Source organism: Palaemon carinicauda, chromosome 7 (genome assembly GCF_036898095.1).
Source record: "Palaemon carinicauda isolate YSFRI2023 chromosome 7, ASM3689809v2, whole genome shotgun sequence".
In the NCBI taxonomy this organism is placed as follows: Eukaryota; Metazoa; Arthropoda; class Malacostraca; order Decapoda; family Palaemonidae; genus Palaemon; species Palaemon carinicauda.
Window position 1 is genome coordinate 3632742 of NC_090731.1, and position 6000 is coordinate 3638741.

A 6000-nucleotide genomic window follows, 5' to 3' on the forward strand; every position below is an offset into this window, starting at 1 on the left:
AGTTGAGGTTCCTCAGGCTACCTTACCGCGGTCGGAGTTGCCAGTTACCAGCATTGTGCAGCAACCTCCGCCTTCCTTAAGACAACCTCAACAATGGGAACAGGAGTCTTATGCCTTACTTCCTCCTCTTCCTCTTGCGGTTAGACCATCGAGGCAACAACCTCTTGAGGTACGACAACCTCTTCCATCCATGAGGCAGCCGCCTCAGCTCTCGCTGCAGCCACCTCAACTTTCCTCAAGGCGAGAGCCTCAACTCTTAAGGCTAGCACCTCAGGAACCTCAACTCGTGAGTCAGGAACTGCGTTCTGCGCAGCCGCTACCTCAACTCTCGCAGCTCACACCTCAAGAACCTCAACTCGTGAGACAGGAACCTGCTACTGCGCACCCACAACCCTTGCAGCAAGCGCAACTCTTGAGACAGGAAGCTCATGCTAGGAGTCAGCCACCTCAACCCATGCACCTACCTTCCTCTACTCTACTTGACCAGTCTTTGCAGCCTGAACCTCAGGTTTTGATTCAGTCTCCTCTCTCCACTCTTGCTCCTCCGACCGCCGCAGAACCTCCTGCTTCCCTACCTCTTGACTTTGTCGTTACCAGCCCTCATCCTCTTCAATAGAGACTTGAGGATGAAACCGCAAGTGTTTATGCACCCGCTTGTCAAGATTCTGCTACTCAGCATACCGGTGTTACTTTACCTCTCACTTCGCAACACTCTGGTGATGAGGTTTCTGAGGAGGAAGCTGCGCACCTAGATCCCTCTTCGGACGTGGAGGAACCCAAGTCTTCTCCTCACTCCATTGACTTTCGCAAGGTCCTGGCTCTTTTCAGAGAGGTATACCCGGACCATTTTGTTTCTGCTACCCCCCGCTCTCCTCCATCTGAGTTTTCGCTGGGCATGCAACCTGTTAAGTCGGCCTATACTAAGCTCGTCTTTGCTAGATTCTCTAAGAGAGCTTTAAGAATGTTAGGGTATTGGTTGCAGTCCAAACAGCAACTAGGGAAGACTTCCTTTATGTTCCCACCTACTAAGCTGACTTCTAAGGCGGGCGTATGGTATGCCACAGGAGAGGAACCAGGCTTGGGAGTCCCTGCCTCTGCCCAGGCTGACTTCTCAAGTTTGGTCGACTCTCCTCGTAGATCAGCGATGAGGCGCTCTAAGGTCTGCTGGACCTTTTCAGACTTAGACCACTTCTTAAAGGGTATATTTCGTGCCTTTGAGATTTTCAATTTTCTCGACTGGTGCCTGGGGGCCTTGAGCAAGAAGACCACCCCTGCGGACAAGGACTCAGCCATGCTTATAATGTCCTGCATGGATAAAGCAATTCGGGATGGGTCCGGCGAGCTTGCATCAATGTTTGTTTCAGGAGTACTTAAGAAAAGGGAGCAACTTTGCACTTTTCTTTCTACTGGCATCACACCTTGTCAAAGGTCTCAACTCCTTTTTGCTCCGCTTTCTAAGTTCTTGTTCCCCGAAGAGCTTATCAAGGATTTGTCTGCGGCCCTGATTCAGAAGGACACTCATGACCTTGTGGCCTCTTCAGCTCGTAAGGCTAAGGTTGCTCCCTCAGTTCCCAGAACTTACCGCACCCCAGTGGCCGATACTCCTGCTACAAGGTTTATTCCGCCCTTTCGTGGCAGAGCCCCCAGTCGAGGAAGCTCCCGTCCAGACTCTTCCAGGAGCAGGTCTAGGAAAGGTCCCAAGACTTCAAAAGGCAAACACTGACTCTCCTCCTCTCCAGACAGCAGTAGGAGCCAGACTCAAGACCTTCTGGCAAGCTTGGGAAAGAAGAGGTGCAGACGCCCAGTCTGTCAAGTGGCTGAGGGAGGGTTACAGGATACCATTCTGCCGCAAACCCCCTCTGACCACTTCTCCCATCAACCTCTCTCCCAACTACAAGGAAAAGGACAAGAGGCTAGCGTTACACCAGGAGGTGTCGCTCCTGTTACAGAAGAAGGCAGTGGTTATAGTCCGGGACCATCAATCCCCGGGCTTCTACAACCGTCTCTTTCTGGTGGCCAAGAAGACAGGAGGTTGGAGACCGGTGCTGGACGTCAGCGCGCTCAATGCTTATGTCACCAAGCAGACGTTCACTATGGAGACGACGAAGTCGGTCCTAGCAGCGGTCAGGCAGGAGGACTGGATGGTCTCGTTGGATCTGAAAGACGCTTACTTTCACGTTCCTATTCATCCAGACTCCCAACCTTTCCTGAGATTCGTTTTTGGAAAGGTTGTGTACCAATTCCAAGCCCTGTGTTTTGGCCTAAGCACAGCTCCTATGGTGTTTACGCATCTGATGAGGAATATTGCAAAATTCCTCCACTTATCGGACATCAGAGCCTCCCTTTATTTAGACGACTGGCTGTTAAGAGCCTCCACGAGTCGTCGCTGTCTGGAGAGTCTCAACTGGACTTTGGACTTGATCAAGGAACTGGGTCTATTAGTCAACTTAGAAAAGTCCCAGCTCATTCCCTCCCAATCCATAGTTTACCTGGGAATGGAGATTCGGAGTCAGGCTTTTCGGGCTTTTCCATCGGCCCCAAGGATAAGCCAAGCCCTAGAATGCATCCTGAGCATGCTGAAGAGGACCAGTTGCTCGGTGAGACAGTGGATGAGTCTAACAGGGACCCTGTCATCGTTAGCCCTGTTTGTCGAGTTAGGGAGACTCCACCTCCGCCCTCTCCAATTCCATCTAGCAGCTCATTGGGACAAGGAGTTGACGCTCGAAGCAGTCTCTATCCCTGTCACCAAAGAGATGAAGACCACTCTCTTGTGGTGGAGGACCAACATCCTTCTCAAGGAGGGTCTATCGTTAGCGATTCAGACCCCCAATCTTCATCTCTTCTCGGACGCATCAGACTCGGGCTGGGGCGCGACCTTGAACGGACAGGAATGCTCGGGAACATGGAACAAGGAACAGGAAACGCTCCACATCAACTGCAAGGAGCTGCTGGCAGTTCATATGGCCCTAATGAACTTCAAGTCCCTCCTGCTAGGCAAGGTGGTGGAGGTGAACTCCGACAACACCACAGCCTTGGCTTACATCTCCAAGCAGGGAGGGACCCATTCGAGGAAGCTGTACGAGATAGCAAGGGACCTCCTCATTTGGTCAAGAAGTCTAAACCTCACTCTAGTAACGAGGTTCATTCAGGGCAACATGAACGTCTCAGCAGATCGCCTAAGCAGAAAAGATCAAGTCATCCCCACGGAATGGACCCTTCACAAGAGCGTGTGCAACAGACTTTGGACCTTGTGGGGTCAGCCTACGATAGATCTGTTTGCCACCTCCATGACCAAGAGGCTTCCTTTGTACTGTTCCCCAGTTCCAGACCCAGCAGCAGTTCACGTGGATGCTTTTCTGCTGAATTGGTCCCATCTCGACCTTTACGCATTCCCACCGTTCAAGATCATCAACAGAGTCATTCAGAAGTTCGTCTCGCACGAAGGGACACGGCTGACGCTGGTTGCTCCCCTTTGGCCTGCAAGAGAATGGTTCACAGAGGTACTACAATGGCTGGTCGACGTTCCCAGGACTCTCCCTCTAAGAGTGGACCTTCTACGTCAACCTCACGTAGACAAGGTACACCCAAACCTCCACGCTCTTCGTCTGACTGCCTTCAGACTGTCGAAAGATTCGCTAGAGCTAGAGGCTTTTCGAAGGAGGCAGCCAGAGCGATTGCCAGAGCAAGGAGGGTATCCACTCGTAGAGTCTACCAATCCAAGTGGGAAGTCTTCCGAAGCTGGTGCAGAGCCAATGCAGTTTCCTCTACCAATACCTCTGTAACCCAAGTAGCTGACTTCCTATTACATCTAAGGAATGAGAGATCCCTTTCGGCTCCTACGATTAAAGGGTACAGAAGTATGTTGGCTTCAGTTCTCCGCCACAGAGGTTTGGACCTTTCTTCCAACAAGGACCTTCAAGACATCCTTAAATCTTTCGAGACTTCTAAAGAACGTCGTTTATCCACTCCAGGCTGGAATCTAGACGTAGTCTTAAGGTTCCTTATGTCTCCTAGGTTCGAACCTCTCCAGTCAGCTTCCTTCAAAGACCTTACCCTCAAGACTCTTTTCCTCGTCTGCCTTGCAACAGCTAAAAGAGTTAGTGAGGTTCACGCCTTCAGCAAGAACATTGGGTTCACATCCGAATCTGCAACATGTTCTTTACAGCTCGGATTTTTAGCTAAGAATGAACTTCCTTCACGTCCTTGGCCTAGATCGTTTGAAATTCCTAGCCTTTCCAACATGGTAGGTAACGAGCTAGAAAGAGTTCTTTGCCCTGTCAGAGCTCTGAAATATTATCTTAATAGGTCAAAACCTATACGAGGACAGTCAGAAGCCTTATGGTGTGCAATCAAGAAACCTTCGATGCCTATGTCCAAAAACGCGGTTTCGTATTATATAAGGCTTCTGATTAGAGAAGCCCATTCTCACATGAAGGATGAAGACCTTGCTTTGCTGAAGGTAAGGACCCACGAAGTGAGAGCCGTAGCCACTTTGATGGCCTTTAATCAGAACCGTTCTCTGCAGAGCATTATGGATGCAACTTATTGGAGGAGCAAGTCAGTGTTTGCATCATTTTATCTTAAAGATGTCCAGTCTCTTTACGAGAACTGCTACACCCTGGGACCATTCGTAGCAGCGAGTGCAGTAGTAGGTGAGGGCTCAGCCACTACATTCCCTTAATCCCATAACCTTTTTTAACCTTTCTCTTGAATGCTTTTATTGTTGTTTTTTGGGTTGTTACGGTAGGCTAAGAAGCCTTCCGCATCCTTTTTTGATTTGGCGGGTGGTCAATTCATTCTTGAGAAGCGCCTGGGTTAGAGGTTGTGTAGAGGTCCTTTAGTATGGGTTGCAGCCCTGTATACTTTAGCTCCTTAGAGTTGTTCAGCCTCCTAAGAGGAACGCTGCGCTCAGTAAGGAAGACGAACTTATTAAAGGCAGAGTAATGGTTCAAGTCGACTTCCTTACCAGGTACTTATTATTTCATTGTTATTTTGAATAACTGATTATATGAAATACGGGATACTTAGCTATCTTATAGTCATGTACACTGGTTTTCACCCACCTCCCTGGGTGTGAATCAGCTACATGATTATCGGGTAAGTTTAATATTGAAAAATGTTATTTTTATTAGTAAAATAAATTTTTGAATATACTTACCCGATAATCATGATTTAATTGACCCACCCTTCCTCCCCATAGAGAACCAGTGGACCGAGGAAAAATTGAGGTGGTGTCAACAAGAAGTACTGCAGTACCTGGCCACAGGTGGCGCTGGTGAGTACACCCCCTTCTAGTATAGTGATCGCTGGCGTATCCCTTCCGTAGAATTCTGTCGGGCAACGGAGTTGACAGCTACATGATTATCGGGTAAGTATATTCAAAAATTTATTTTACTAATGAAAATAACATTTTTTAAATCCTGGTAAGGATAAGCTTTTAGCAGCAAACTATCGACCAATTGCATTGACATCTTGTTTATGTAAGATCATGGAGAAGTTGGTCAATGCAAGACTGGTGTGATATCAGGAGAAGAAGGGTATTTTATCACCTCTCCAATGTGGATTTAGAAAAATGCACTCAATGACTGATGTGTTGGTACAACTTGAGTCCTCTATTTGTGAAGCCTTTGTTTCCAAATAGCATCGTGTAACAATCTTTTTTTTTTATCTTGAAAAAGCATATGATACTGTATGGAAACACGGCATACTTAAACCCATTCATAATTTGGGATTGAGAGGAGAGCTACCATTGTTCAGTCAAGTTTTTGTTTCACAATCTCTTTCAAGTTAGAGTAAGGGAATCTGTGAGAGAGGAAATGTCAAGAAGGAGGAGTTCCCCAGGATAGTGTGTCGAGTGTAACCCTATTTGCATTAGTCGTTAATGGGATATCCTCAGTCAATCCCCAAGATATTCTCTCAACACTTTTTGTAAAACACCTCTCCATATCATTTGCTGGAGTAGAATGGCAATGATTGGGAGAAAACTACAAACTCTCATTT